General features: G+C 47.6%; 1 protein-coding gene across 4 annotated transcripts in view; it reads right to left on the reverse strand.

The window, feature by feature from the left end:
* The window catches only part of CNTN4 (contactin 4), a 402,844-nt gene that overhangs the window by 353,119 nt on the left and 33,632 nt on the right, over nt 1-16,093 (reverse strand). Inside the window, exon 2 of one of the 4 annotated variants that reach the window (XM_070391424.1) lies at nt 8,307-8,392. The exons of the other annotated variants lie outside the window; for them this stretch is intronic. The gene's annotated coding sequence lies outside the window, so the exon portion shown is untranslated. The remainder of the gene's footprint in view (nt 1-8,306; nt 8,393-16,093) is intronic. 4 annotated transcript variants of the gene reach the window in all.

Here is a 16,093-nt window from a genome sequence, read left to right on the forward strand (position 1 = left end):
TACTCCGAACAGCCATAGCTTTGCCAATTTATTTTTTACAAAAATGAATGAGCAGCAAGAATTTCCACAGACAAGTCCCACAGGCAGATTCTACAAGACTACCAGGGGAGAGCTCTCCAGATGAAAGCTGGACCAATTTGTATCACGTTTATAGATAGCAGAGAAAAACAGGACTTAAGTAGACACGGAAAATGATCCCACCTCTCACAGTGGAGCTCCCGCTGCCCCTCTGTGGACGGCTGGGAATGAACAGGCGGGTCAGGGGTCATGCTCCTGAGTGGCTGCTTTAACATCAATCATTCATCAACCCAATTGCATTAACATCTATTCATGGATGATAATAGAAGATATGACCCCATGTACAAAAAACGTCCAAAGTTGTTTCTAATAGGTCTAAATTCTAGTCGTACAGATTACAAGTTGTTATAGTTAAAGACTGTCTTCAAAATCCAGCTCTGGCCGAAACCAGTTTGGCTCAGTGGATAGAGCGTCGGCCTGCGGACTGAAAGGTCCCAGGCTCGATTCCGGTCAAGGGCATGTACCTGGGTTGCGGGCACATCCCCAGTAGGAGATGTGCAGGAGGCAGCTGATCGATGTTTCTCTCTCATCGATGTTTCTAACTCTCTATCTCTCTCTCCCTTCCTCTCTGTAAAAAATCAATAAAATATATTAAAAAAAAAAAAAAAAAAAAAATCCAGCTCTGACCAAGAAAATCACCACATCATCAGAGCCTCAGTGTGCTGATCTGAAAAATGGGGCTAATTACATCTGCACTGCAGGCGTATTAGAGGTAGGAGAAATAATGTCTTAATAGTACATATCACAGCCTTATTATTACAGCTGATGTCATATATCCTTTACTGGCCAGGGCCGAGGTCTGTGGACCTTTTTGTAAAGGGCCAGATGATAAATAATTTCAGCTTCGAGGGCATGAACTCCGTCTCTGAATGACTCGGCTCTGCTGTCACCAAGTAGAGTACACACTATCGAGCCAGACGAGGGCCACTGTGGACACTGAAGTCCGAATGTCAGATAAATGTCATATGTCATTAGGTATTATTACTCTCTTGATTTTTTCCCAAACATAGAAAAGTATCAAGACTATTCTTAGTTAGGGGGCGACACAGAAAGAAGTGGAAAACCACATTGGACCAATGGCTGTAGATTGCCAGCCCCTTGACTAGGGAAGTCTAACCCACATTTATGTAAATTGGTATACAACGAATCAGTTCATTTGTTTTTGAAAGAAAATCACTTGTAACAGATTGAAAATGCTTCTATCTATCTATCTATCTATCTATCTATATCTCTATCTCTATATCTATACCTATAGATATAGAGATATAGATATATACACATTATTTTTACTTAACAAGTTTTGTTGAACATTTTGGGGGAAAATAAGTACTCTGTTTTCACTATTTAAACACATTTATTTTTTTTGTTTTAAAATATGTTTTTATTGCTTTTAAAGAGAGAGGAAGGGAGAGGAAGAAAGGGAATCATCCCTGAGAGGGAAACATTGATGAGCTGCCTCCTGCATGCCCCCTCCTGGGGATCGAGCCTGCAACCTGGGCATGTGCCCTGAGTGGGAATCAAACAGGAGACCTCTCAGAGCATGGGATGATGCTCAACCACTGAGCAACACTGGCCAGGACCATTTTGCACACCCTTTAGTAGTGATTTATCTCTAATGTAAAAAGTTCAACTATAGAATGTAAAATCACTGCAAACAAGTTTTCTTAGCGTGCTTGTCAAACATACTGCTTATTTCCCTACTAAATCAACTGTGGTTTGTGAGACAAATACATGAATCGAACAATACGAGATGAAAGAACAATTTCGATAAATAGATCATCATTTACTATTTAATCTCCTTTCTGCCTCTGACTTAAAAACAGCTGCCAGGAAGAGGTGCAAACACCATATTTCACCAGTTACATAATGTTAATTATCCTGGAATTACCCTACAAATAAAATCTTAATCACATGGGCACTCTTGTCCGTGTCCTTGTTGCTCACAGACTCCCACTCCATCCAGCCTGAGCTGCAGGACTGAACCAGGGTGAGCGGGACAGGGAGACGCACTGGAGTTGGGGCAAGAGTCAGGGCCCGGCAGGTCGGCTGAACACGCACCGTGGCGCAGTCTCTTCGTCCTTGTGTATCTTACGCTTTTCATGCTGGATTATAGGAAACTGAACCAAGACAGTGAATGTCTGGTCAGCTGGGCGGGGACGATCACACTGATGGACAAGGGCTCCCACGTGCTTTGAGGTTCCTGTTAGATGCTCTCAGGGTATCAACTTAGGAGTCTGGAGGTATCTGTCAAGCATTTCTAATCTATCTATATTTTATCATCCACCAGCTTCCTAATTACAATGAAAAGTGAAAACGTAAGATGCACAGAAATCTGCAAATCCACAAGACAGGTTTCTCATTTGTTTCTGCGGCATGGCATCACTGTGGCCCCCAGACAATTAAAGCAACATCAACCACCCCACTGACACAGACGTCTTCGGATAGTTAAGTGCACAGACGATAATGGAAGGCAGCAGAGAAAAGGGGTCAAGAGTACACACTATCGAGCCAGACTGGCCGGTTTTGTTAGCTCAGCCATTTATGCCTCTGCGTGATCTGAGATGATTCACTCACCATTCCGTGCCCGCGTTTCTTTGTGTCTGCCCTGGAAGCGATGATCACAGCTACCAAAGTGTCAGAAGAATTAACATAGTTCACATGTATGACGTTTTCATAATATGGTCTGACACAAAGGAAGAATTATGTAAATGTCTGTTAAATAGAGCAGTGGCTAAAATTCGTTATGGAATAATACTCCGTTTTACGATTTCTTTGTAATACTTGTATTTTCATAGGTCACTACCAAGTGGCTCTTTTTACGTCTCCATGAGAAAAAGATTCTAAAGAACTTAATAGCCCACTCCACATAAAGGTTTGCCAAGGACTGAGGTGAAGTGAAACCCAAGGCTTGGTTGCCTCAGATGCCACCACCATCTGACATAATTAATGAAACCAAATCCCAGGGCAAGGGGCACTTGTTTCTAAAGCAGGTGAAGGTGAAGGCGGAGACTTCACCCGGCAGCAGGAGGTCGGACTCCCCGTAGGAACCCTGAGACCCTGCCGCGTCACTGGCTCCTGCTCTGGATATGACGTGGTTGCCCTCGGTCCTGTGCTTCCTTCTCTTACAAATATCCCGAGGACCTACTGTGCCCACACTCCCGGGTCCTCGTCCATGAATTTGACCAGATCCTTGACGGAGCCACACATACTATCACACTCCTTGCTAAGTACCAGAGGGGATGTCACAGTGGAGAAGAGGCAGCTCCAACCTTCTCGGACACCCCAATCTATCTGGGGAAACAACAGAGCAACGCCAAAGAAGACAACAATAGAGGGTGAGGGGGGATAAATGCTGGCGGAAGGAGACTTGACTTGGAGTGGGACACACGGTACCGTATACAGAGGATGTATTGTAGAACTGTACCCCTGGAACCTATATAATCTTATTAATCAGTGTCACTCCATTACATTCAATAAGAAATAAATAATAAATAAAAGAGAGGATAATAGCAACACAAAAATGACACAACAAGGAAGTCAGAACTGAAAAATCGAGCATGGGTGTTGTGCCTCAGGGGCTGCGCGGTGTGTTCACCAGCACTTTGACCCACGTGGGGCCTGCACCTTCCCAGAGCCTGTCTGTAGGCCATTATCTCGGCATCCAGAGCCTCAGGGTCTACGGAGCCAGCTCAGGTCCGCAGTCAGAGGCAAAGCCACATGCGAATCCAGGTCTTCACTCACATCCGAGGTGTAAAACCACAGCACTCTGTTCCCAGAGAAGAGAGAGGCCCACGGGACTGGAGCACGCACAGATAACTTCCCAGAGAGAGCATGGGCCCGGGCAGGAGGCGAGTCAGACGGCGTGCGCTGCTGCAGAGAGAGAGGTCACCACAGCAAACGGGCAATGCTGGCGGCTCAGAGAGGCAGGGAACAGCTCAGGCCAATGGTTTTACAGAGTGCTTGGGGAGGAGGCCTTCGTGGATGAACAGAAATAGAAAACCATTAGCCAGTACCCTGCATTTCCATTTGGCTGTGCAAAAGGTGAGGAGGTGCCTGGCGGCTCAAGCAATTGCCTTGAGCATCACCGAGCTAACCGTCACCTTCAGCACCCCTCATGCCAATCAGTCCTTTGTTATCTTAAGACTCTGATATGACCTATCAGGTTAATCAGTCCATCAGGTTAACTTAGGATGGTGATTCCCAACGAGAAGATATGGGGTAACCAACAAGCTCTGATTTGAGCTCTACTTTAATTGGAGCAGGATTCGGGGGGAGTAAAGGAACAAGGCAAGAAAGGAAGACAGTCACTCTGGACCGAATGTTTGTGCCTCCCAATTTCACCTGGTGAAGCCCTGACCCCCAATTTCATGGTATTTCTGGGAAGGGTGCCCGTGATGGGCTTAGAGTCGTTGTGGGAAGAGAAAGAGCCCAGAGCTCTCCCTTGCAGGCACGTGAGGACACGGAGGAGGTGGCCGTCTGCAAGTGCAAGCCAAGAGGGTCCCACTAGGAACCCCATCTGCAGGCACCTTGGCCTTGGTGCCTCCATCACTGAGAAGTCACTGTCTGCTGGTGGAGCAGCCAGTCGATGGCGCTTTGTTGTGGCCACTGAGCTGGGACGACAGGACGGGGGAGGGGGGGCGGGGGGGCGGGGGGGGCAAGTATTGTGAGTGACGACACGGAACGAGAAATGAGTGGTTGCATTTGTCCAAAAGCAAGTCGTGATCCACCAGTCTCCTCACTTACCCTGTGTCCCATGGTGAAAGCCACACTGCTGGCAGAAGGAGGGAAGGGGAGAGAGGACCTGAGAGGAGTTAGATGTAGGAAGGAACTTATCTGGGGGAGGAGACAGAAGGTGGTATGAATTTGGCAGAGCGAATCCCATTAAGATTTTAAGGTCTAAATTTTTTGGGGGGGAGAAATGCCATCTTTTATTGGGGAATATTTGATGGCTTGAGATCCAGCTCAAAACAACCATAAAAAATGATGCTTACATGAATCTGAAATGTGAATAATAATCCTGAGTTGAGTAAATAAACAAAGCTGTTATAAATGACTTTGCTGTAATTAAAACAAAAACAAAGCCATCTTTTTATGGTCTTTTATGGTTGATAGGGGCCAACATGAAAGACTGTTCCGAGATGAGACAGTGCGCTCGAACACAGGCAGAGGGAACCTCAAAGGCCCGAGAGAGGTGCCTCAACAGGCCCTCAGTGGGCAGCTGGGACACTCTGTGCATCCACAGAAAAGGAGCGCAGTGGCCCGGAGACCCCGAGTGCCCCACACCGTGGCCTCTGATAAAACCAAGCCAAGTAACGCCTTTCAGTGCCAGCCGACGAAGGCACACATGAAAGCACATTTAAATAAAAGGAATGAAGTTTAATTCACCGAGAGAACGTGCCACTCGTCCATGTCTAGGACTCTTCTGCCTCAGTGGGGTGTGGAGCTGTAAACAATCTAGTCATCTACGTGTGTTTTGGGGCCGCACAAAAGGCAGAAGGTGGAGCCAGGCTACACGACTGCCCCACGTAGGACCTGGTGGGAACAGAAATCAGACTCTCTTCTTCCCAGTGGCTGTTCCCCTGGGGCTAGACGTATCACCAGGAACATGGCAGCCCGGCGCCAAGCCCCCGCACCCAGACCTTGGGCATGAACGAGGATAACACCGGCCTCACAGACAGGAGTGAAGCACTGGCTCTCCTGGGTCGGGGAGACCTGTGCAAACCAAGGGGGCGCTGAGCCCAAAGCCTTCTCGTGTCTCTCAACTTCCACCTGAGACGCCAGCATCTCCACCAGATGCTCCTCACCGCCCATGCGTCACAGCCACGCTTCCCACGGCCCTAAGTATAGAAAGCAGATGTCACCTCTCGGTCCTAACCAATAAGCAAAACTGGGGTTGCTCTGGGCCCTCGGAGAAGCCACTCCTAGCGGGAGGACAAGGGGAAGGACCACGTCCAGGACGGGAGGGCGGGGAGGAGCCTGGTACCCGGGACGACCCTTCGTCGTGATGCGCACGCATTCACTCTGCCCTCCCATCAGAGGAAAGCGCTCCTGTTTCATCCTCTAAACACGTGTCACGTTCATAGAGAACGGGAGGCGGTGGAGAGATGGCACGTATGCACTGATATGCCACCAACTATTTAAGCCAATTTCCCAATCAGTGAATTTCTACACGTGTTCCAAGCAGGCATTAGACTTATGTTTTAAAAGAAAGTTATAAAACACTATATACATGTTCGCAATTTCTTTTTAAAAAATATACACAATCCCATACTGTTTGATTCTAAAACACACTTCTATGAAGTTTCAATGTCTCGGAAACAGCTTATGGCATCACACTGAGTTGCACATTCTCAGTCTTGTATTCTCATCTGCCCTTGGTCCGCCATGGAAAACTTACCAACCGGGTGGTGTCTCCTCCTAACTGTGAGGTCTCCTTCACGTCCAAGGTCATTCTGCAATTCTGCTCCCGATAAGCTCCCTCCTGACCATGTGGCGGTCTTCTCCTCCTGGGAACTCCGCCAAGATTTCCGAGACACACTGCCCATCCCACCACACGGGACAGTTCCCATCCATGTCCTCAGCCCCCAAAAGCCACACTTCCCTCCCAGGCAGCCACGACATTCCTATCACCAACCTGTCACCACCACACCATCTTTCAATCTGTTTTCACACGTGTATTTGGCTACTTGTCCATTACCGGTCTCCCCTACAGACCTTATGCTCCATGAGTGGGAGACCTATATTTGATTTACTTAATTTTCTTTCTATACCCAATACCCAGAAGGCACTCGAGCATTTACTCAGTAAGTATGTGCCTGTGTATCTTTACCTCTGGGTGGATGTGAAAAGCTAGTAATAGTTCCAGGACAACCTACGTGTCTTCCTCCTGATGCTCAACCACCCAGCCACACCGGCTGGGCCATCTGAATAGTTCTTACCCTAGTCATTCTCAACTTGTGTAGGCACCATAACTGGCCTATACATGCATTTAAACAAAGCAAACGCCAAGTCATTTCTTAACATCACTGTCCCAGTAGCGATGATAATATCATCCAAGAAAAACTAAACATGGCTCCTAACTTCTTTCGGTAAAAACCCACTCCACGAAGACGTTGTTTCGGGGGGAAAGAAGGGCTCATCTATTATTTAAAGTACACTGGCACAAATGTGTATCGATTTCTAGGTTTTATAATGAAATTTGCTCGATGTGGTTTTCTTCACAAATGAAATGGACATTGACCGGCATGATTGCATATTGACAGTAAAATCATCTTAGACCAGAGCCGCTGTGGACACGGTCAGGGAGAGTGAGGCGTGATGGGCGGGCTCTTTCAGAAGCCGGCAGCATCAGCTCGGACCCCAGCCTTGACCTTTCCCTGTTGTTCCGAAAGAGGAGCTATTATTACTCCTCTTCTTCTTCGCTACCTCAGAACAGTCCTGTTTCAAGCACTTACTGGGGAAGAAGGAGAGAGTGTCCAGGGAGGACCGACATGTAAGAAGGGCTGACATCTACCCAACAAATCCAGGTGGAACGTTCTCACCTGCTGGTAACAATAGCGGCCGAAACAGAACCGAGGCGTGGACTCCTCTCCTGGGTGTTCACCGCCTCCGACTCTAAGTGCAAAGTAACGAAACGAAACAGGTGCATTGTTGTCCATTTCCCACGATGCCACCTTCATTTCTCAGAACTGCCCAGCAGACGTTCCTGTGGTTCTCTGCCTGGGATCCACCATCTCATCCATCATGAAAGCAGTTTATCTAATAAACAGCCAGCTTGCTGAGGACCGGGAACATGTCACCTTGTCCACTCTGTGTGTCTCTTACCACTGCAGAGACTCCAGGGCGGAGGGATGAAGGGCGGTGTGGGAAACTTCCCGAGCATCCTCGTCCCCGTGTCCCTGCTCTGCAGAAGCCTCTTGAGAACAAGACAAGAGGAACCCCTGCCCTTCAGGACTGAGGACCAGGTGGGGACCTGGCCGGGTTGCAGCTGAGGCCCACTGTTACAGGAAAAAGGCCCACAGCTCAGGTGTCCAGGCTCTGGTGACAGTGAGAGAAAAGCAACGGCTGCCAAGCTGGGGCGGGAATCCCACTGAAGCCACTGACTACAGCATGTGTGTTTTCATTGTAGTCTTTCCCAACCAGAAAAAAAATGACAAATCGTTATACTCAGAAACTTAAAATCTCTTTCTTATTAAACAATATACTGGATATGACTGAAAATCACCCACCTGTTAAATAGATTAATAATGCCCTGGCCGGGTGGCTCAGTTGGTTAGAGCTTCATTCCGATACGCCAAGGTTGAGGGTTCCATCCCTGTCAGGGCACATACAGGAAGCAACCAATGAATGCATGAATAAGTGTACCAACAAATCGATGTTTCTCTCTCTCACATTCTCTAAAAATAAAAAAATAAAAAGTTGCCCAGCCGGCGTGGCTCAGTGGTTGAACATCGACCTACGTATGAATCAGGAGGTCACCATTTGATTCCCAGTAAGGACATATGCCCAGGTTGTGGGCTTGATCCCCAATGGGGGGCGTACAGGAGGCAGCTGATCAGTGATTCTCTCTCATCAATGATGTTTCTATCTCTCTCTCCCTTCCTCTCTGAAATCAATAAAAACATATTTAAAAAATAAATAAATAAAAAGTAAGTATATTAAGAAAGCTAAAAGGCTGATATAACTCAACAGGCCCAAAGAAGAGACAATACTAAATTCTTACAAAAGTTCATTCATTTTATATGACCTTTTCTCATTAAAAAAAAAAATCATGATTTGAAAAAAACAAGCAGTGACTATTTGATTAAGCAAAACCTAAGTATATCCTAACCTCCATCTACCTGCTACATACAAATAAATACTTGAGTACAAATGAAATTATATCTTCAGTGAGTTCACAGGGCTCTATGCTGACAAATATGAGACATTTATATGTTATTAGGACCAGAAATCCTGCCCTAACTCAGCGTTCTCCATTACCCACTCAATAAATGACTCTTTCAAGAGGTTCTGCGAGAGCTGACAGGGCTGATTTCCTCTGACCAGGCCGACTGACCGACAGGGTGCCTGGCAGCCTTTAAGGATCCAGAAACAAAAATTAGCCCAGGAGCATTTTGTCTGTGTGCCCTAATCTGAACGGAGGGAAAGGGTTTAAAAGCAATTGTTTGTTTTTAGTTTAATGTTGTTTATTTAAAGACCGTGCTTATGTGTTGGGAAGCATGCATGGAGTCTTAAAAGTCATTCAGAATCAGTTTGCTTAACCAGCAACACAGCAGACACACACAAATGTGCAAAACTCCATGAAGAATCTGTGAACCAATCCCGTAACTGAGAAGACAGTTTACCTATTTTTAGGATCAGAAGAGAGGCTTCTGTTCTTTTTCTGTGCGGTCGCATATAATTCCATGAAATGTGTATATTAACAACATCAAAGGAATTAATTCATTGTTAAGATTTGAAGGTGATGGACGTTTGAGAATAATTTTAAAGATGTACGCAATTTTTTTGCAGAGTAATAAATATGTCAAGAAATATGAATTTTACTGAACCTATTTATTAAAGTTTGTACATCAAAGATCTTGAAAGGTAACTGCTTGTCTGCATTTTCAAGTATTTGCAAGTGCTCCTCTGGGGATTTCAAAATGAATGAATACCAAACCTCAAATATGAGTGATAAAATAGAATTTAACATAACATTTACCAATTTAGAAAATACAATACGCCTGTTACGTTTGACTCTATAGATTTAAAATACACACATACTACTCACATACATATATGATGACATTGCAACAGGAAAGAACAATTCGGGGAAATCTTGTTTTGTATATTGAGTGCATGACCAGGTCAGCGCACCGATTGGTCTTGACCGGCTTCGCAGCTCTGGGTCTGTCACGTCAGGTTATGGGTTGGTTTCCTTACCTGTGTAAACAGGTCATGCCTATTGTCCATTTATTGGCCAAGAAAAGGAGTGCAGGTGACCTGAATTGAACAATGACGGGGCACGGATTGGGCCACGTCACCTGTGGTTGGAGCTTTCGAAGGCCTAGCTGTCCTGTGTCTTTTTCTTTTCCCTCCCCCAACCTGACTGTCTGGGGTAAAGAGCTGACTCGGTACCTGATCCCTCTCCGGGGGTACAGGGATGTGCCCTTCCAGGAATGCAGCTGAGCGGCCAACCCAGGCCAAGCACAGAGGACGTGGCTTAGAGAAAATGAGTTCTTCGTGCGGCCTGTATACGACACGTCAATACCACATCGGCCCAAGCCCAGGTGAACACCAGGGGCTCCAGTTTGCTTTCTTTTCTTTCCCTTTTTCCTCTGTGTCACTCGGAAATATGCCAGGAAGGAGCCGGGTCTCAGACAAGCAGACCGTGGATATTATGCGCACGCGTAGGCCTCATACCCGACAGCACGCAGGTCTCAGGTCTCACTCCGGGCGTGCCATCTTGCACGCAATGGCACCAGTGACATGGGAGGAAGTGACACGGTCTCCCTAGAAGGCGAGGACCAAGTAGCCCTTCTGTCATCACTGAGTCCAAGTCCTTTCATTTCCGCGTCAGAAATGTCCCAGACAAGAAGACCAGGAACGGGCCTCTCCCAGGCCTGGGTGGGGAGCACTCAGCAGCGGGGCCCACGTGTTGTTCAGGTGGAAGGAAGGCGCAAAATTAACTTCCGTGGTTAACATGATCAGCGTTAGGGCCGCACAGGGATGCCAACACAATAGAAGAACGGACATTTTATTTTAGATGAGCCATTTTAAGGGACTCTCACTGTTATACCTGAGAACCTCACAGTGGCTCCTGGCTTAGGGGGAAGGAACTAAGCTGACATAAATTAGGAACTTGTCTTACTAAAAGGACCCAAATGTTAGACAATTACGTAAGTTAACTTTCATAGACATGAATGCACATAAGTATATGTTTTAACTATATTCACATTAGGTCCTCAGACCTGGTTTACCTTACAGCTGAAAGTCTGTCCCCTTTATCAACCCCTCCCAGGCCTCCCCCTCAGCTCCTGGCCTCTCTTTCCTCTCCTCTGCCTCTGTGAGCTTGACTTTATTACTTTAGATTCCACAGATAAATGTTTCCATGCAGTGTCTGTCTTTTTCAGGCTGGCTCATCTCACTGGGCACAATGCCCTCAGGGCCCATCTAGGTTGGGCAAATGGCAGGATTCCTCCTTCCCGTGGCTGTATGATCGCCCATTCTACATCCTCCATGTGCACAGATTACATACATGGATGCCCTTGGGTTTTTCCTGCCTCACTGCTCTGGCTTGGACTTCCAGGCTGAACAGAACTGCCAAGAGTGGACATTCCCAGCCCAGCTGGCGTGGCTCAGTGGTTGAGCATTGACCTATGAACCAGGAGGTCACGGTTCCATTCCCAGTCAAGGGCACATGCCCAGGTTGCGGGTTCGGTCCCTGGTGTGGAATGTGCAGAATAAAAAAAAAATATATATATATATATATATATATTTTTTTTTTAAAAGAGTGAATATCCCTGTCTTGTTCCTGAGCTTAGAGCAGCGGTTCTCAACCTGTGGGTCGCGACCCCTTTGGCGGTCGAACGACCCTTTCACAGGGGTCGCCTAAGACCATCCTGCATATCAGATATTTACATTACGATTCATAACAGTAGCAACATTACAGTTATGAAGTAGCAATGAAAATAATTTTATGGTTGGGTCACAACATGAGGAACTGTATTTAAAGGGCCAGAAGGTTGAGAACCACTGTCTTAGAGGAAAAGCTTTCAGCTGTTCACGGCTGAGTAGGAGGTCAGCTGTAGGTTTGCTGCATATGGTCTTTGTTAGCCATATCCCCTGTACCCAGTTTGTTGAGAGTATATATAATATATATTAAATATATACATTCAAATATGTATATACTTTAATATTAAATTGTGCTTGTTACCAAAAATGACATGGCCCTTCTCAAGTTAAATAAGCGAGTAATAAGTTGGGAAACAAGCCGTTCTGCGGGGCGGGAACATTTAAAGGCTGCCTCCACCGCAGCCTAGACAGACGACCGTGACCGTGAGTGAATTACTTATCTTCCCTGGGCCTTGGATTTCTCTGGTGTCCATGCGGAAGGGGGTTAATCTGCAGTGAGGTGCAGACACTGCAGCTGGCTGTGAAGTATATACCGCCCAAGACTTGGAAAACCCCAACCCAGTAACTTCTAACACTCCAGTCAGGTTTCAAATCCAATGAACAAACGAACCTTTCAGCATCAACATCCCTGCACTGACGCTGAATCTCAAGGCACGTGGCTGCCCAGGCCACAGAGGCTGTTCAGACCGATGATGGAATTAGAACAAACACGTCTCACTCCAGCCCTTGATTTTCCCCAGGAAAGCGTCAAGCAACAGCACCTTAGCAGATCATTCTGCTGCTTTAAATAAAAGCCAGGAGCCCTGAAGCCAGGCAGCCTTGGAAATCTACACCATTTCTCTTACCCAGAAAATGTCGGGAGCTGTATGCATCCTTCAGAAAGACTTGCTTAATGCCGACTGAGGCTGGAAAAGAAACTGCTCCTTAAAGGGAAAAAGTCCTATTTCCTTCAAAAGGTGAGAGAGAAATGTCTGTGGGAAAGTTGTTCTAACAGCTGACTCCATTCTATGGCATAAGAGGTTTGTTCTTCTCGTTGGAGACACTGAAAATAGCCCACCTGTAAGATTCAAGCTATTTTCATGTATTTTATGGTCTCTATGGGGGTGCAGAGGAGGTTGAGAAGGACTGAGCTGGAGAAAGAACTAATACTTTTTTAAATAAAGAAAATCACACATTTGTCAGCTTCAGCATTTTATCATGAATGTGGCTCGGGGTGTGTCTGGTGGGTTCTCTCACGCAATGTATCGATGCAGAGAAACGTCTGCAACTTTTAAGTGATAAAGACTAAAAATGAAAAAATTCTTTTCTTGCCAGTGGCATATGGCAGCTGAGGGATTCTCAGCTTCACCCCCTCTTAGCACCTCACTGTTGGGGACCTGAGGCTGCTCGCTGGCCCTGCCACTGGACTCGGTAAGCAGGTCTTCAATCAAGACCAACTAGGGGGTGAGGACCAATGAGGTGATGAAGTCCAACAACTAGGTGATGAGGACCAACCAGGTGATGAGGACCAACAACAGGGTGATGAGGACCAACAACTAGTGATAAAGACCAATTAAGGGATGAAGACCAATTAGGGCCGTGGTTGGCAAACTGCGGCTCGAAAGCCACATGCGGCTCTTTGGCCCCTTGAGTGTGGCTCTTCCACAAAATACCACATGCGGGTGCGCACGTACAGTGTGATTGAAACTTCGTGGCCCATGCACAGAAGTCGGTATTTTGTTGAACCATGACCTCCGGGTTCATAAGTCGACCTCAACCACTGAGCCAAGCCAGGCAGGGCAATTCTTCATTTCTCATTTGCCTCTTGTTTATCTGGACTGTTGGGTAAGTGATTCTCTGCCAGCTAATGTCTGCATTCACCTAACCATTGATTACTGCAAATGTCTGCCTTGAATATTTACTGCTGGGTAAGTGCTTTACACTTACCAGCATGATCTTCTTCACAGTTAAGGACTCACTGAAGCCCTTTTGGGGTTTTTTGAACCTCTCTTTCATTGTAGGGAGTGTTCCTGGAGCTGCTTACAGGGAAGGCTTCCTTGTTTTCTGTGTTCTGAGGTATAACTTCCAGGAGGGGGTGCCCTGTTCTGGGGAGGGTGCTAACAGGAGCCTGGTGGAGAGCATGGCATGGGGTGGGTGTGCCATGCTGGGGAGAGGACTGGCCTTTCCATGTGCCTCTGCTCGCTTTCCAGATGCCTGAATCATTCTCTTAGCATTTCTCAGGGTGAAAAGGTGGCACAATCCCCCCAGAGTCTCATGTTCGCCCACCCACTGTTTTCTGCTTAAAATAAAAGCTTACTTTGTAACTCACTGCAGATGAATTTTATAGTAGGTGTTTCTGCAACACAATTTAAAAATGTGGCTGCAATAGTGTCAAAAGACACAAAATTGTTCAAATGTTTCCTGCTACTCTACCGACACACGCCCCCCCCACCCCCGCTACTGCCCAGAGTGCCAAGTTCACAACGCAGCACCCCCTCAGAGCTGGGGCCGGAGAGGCCCCCTCAGGGAGAGGACTGTGGGAATTTACTGTCTTCACCCCACAGACTGTAAAACCGAGGCATCGAGAACACTTGGTCTCGGTGTGGAATTCGAAACTCCCATCCCGGTGACATCAGCTGGTCATCACCAGAACCCTGCCCGTGGGTGGACAGGTTTCGGGGTTTCCCGGCCGAGGCACTATGGCCCCGTGAGGCCAGATGACTCTTGGGTGAGGGACTGCCCCGTGCATTGTGGGATGTTCAGCATCAGCCCTGATCTCTGCCCGCCAGACGGCAGAAGCATCAACTCTGCACACAGCTATGATACTACAAGTGTCTCCAGGCATGGCCGCTTGTCCCAGGCAGCGGGAAGGGGGTGCCCTGGGTGGGGTCACTGATGGGTCTATAGATCTGACCTTCTGAGGGGCTGGTCATTAAAAATGTTTACGTGACTCTGTCAAGTTTATAAAGATATTGACCCCTCCCTTCACTTCACCTCCGGAAAGAAACCATCAGCAATCTTAACTCTACCTCACATGGACCCCAAAGTCTGCTCGCCCACCTCGCTCTCTCCTACCACCACCCAGACTGGAGCCGTGATCCTTGGGCAGATGCAATAAGGTCCTGACCCTCCATTCCCTCTCAAACCACCCTCCCCACAAGGCAGGAATACCGTGCACACGTCAAATCATAACTGCGCCCTACAGAACCTCCAGTGCACTGAAAACACCCCAACCGCTCATCCCGCCAAGCTCTCTGCTGAGGAGCGAGTCACTGTGCCTCCTCTGCTCTGTGGGACTCTGAGGCGCTCCCCACTGCCTGGGCCTGACTACCCTGCTGCCAGGAACGCCCTTGGCCTGACCTTCATGGCTGGTCCCTGCAGACCTCAGCTAAACTACCTACCTAACCTGAAGTAACAGCTTACACACTCCGTTTTAGTTCTCGTGGACCAGTCTTTTAACTGGGTCTTGGTTATTTACATGCTGTCAGTTAACACCTTGTTCTCCAAGGCGTGCGAGGCCCAGCAGAAGGGGGTCCGACCTACACCTGACTGTCTTACTCCCTGAGGAAGTCCCCGTGCACAGCAGCACTCAATGGATGTGCGCTGAAGAAGAGTATTATTTAGTGACTAATAGTCATAGAGTCAGAACCAGAACCCAGATGGCTCTTCCATTATGCTAAAAACAGTAATTTCAAAGCTATCATTAACAAAAATGTGTATAACAGAAATATAGGGGGGCCGGAGGGGAGAAGGGGAGTGAGGTGGAGCCTGTATAGTGGAAAAGCTCATGTTCTAGGGGCAGTCACACATGCACACACTGCACACACGTGTATACTCATGCACATGCCAATGCATGCACATATGTGGGTGTGCATATGTGCACATGTATGTATACATATGTGTGCACATACACGGTTTGGTCTTTAAAGCACATGTGAGAAATGGCAAAGCAGTGGTTTGGACATGGGAGATGGGGAGCTTGTGGAAGCCGGCACTGAGGAGGTGAGCTTCACTGGCACCTCCCAGAAAGCCCAGGGCCGCACGTAAGCCAGCACCCCGCCGGCTGCCAGCACTGGCCGTCAGCAGGTCTGACTCACCAGGCCAGGTACGGGGGACTCGGGCCAAGAGCCAATCACCCGCCCCCTGTGCCACAGGCACGCTGTCCTCCCTGACACGGGCAGAGTGACCGAGGCTCCTTTCTTGCCTGGCGAAAGGATGACTCAGCTTCACCAGCCACCTCTGTGCCCGCTCAGAACAAAGCTGTCGTCTGCACTGCGTGTCCCCACGGGCCCTCGGCCCAGAGAGGCGAGCAGCCACTGCAGCATGTGAGGACAGGAAACCAAGTCTCTTTTGTGATCAGCATAATTTAACAACTTGAAATTTGTGACAACAATGACTGAAGTGATAAGAGCTGGTTTCCAAA

The sequence above is a fragment of the Myotis yumanensis genome, unplaced genomic scaffold, assembly GCF_028538775.1.
Source record: "Myotis yumanensis isolate MYYU_CA2020_CCGP unplaced genomic scaffold, mMyoYum1.0.hap1 SCAF_14, whole genome shotgun sequence".
Lineage (NCBI taxonomy): Eukaryota > Metazoa > Chordata > Mammalia > Chiroptera > Vespertilionidae > Myotis > Myotis yumanensis.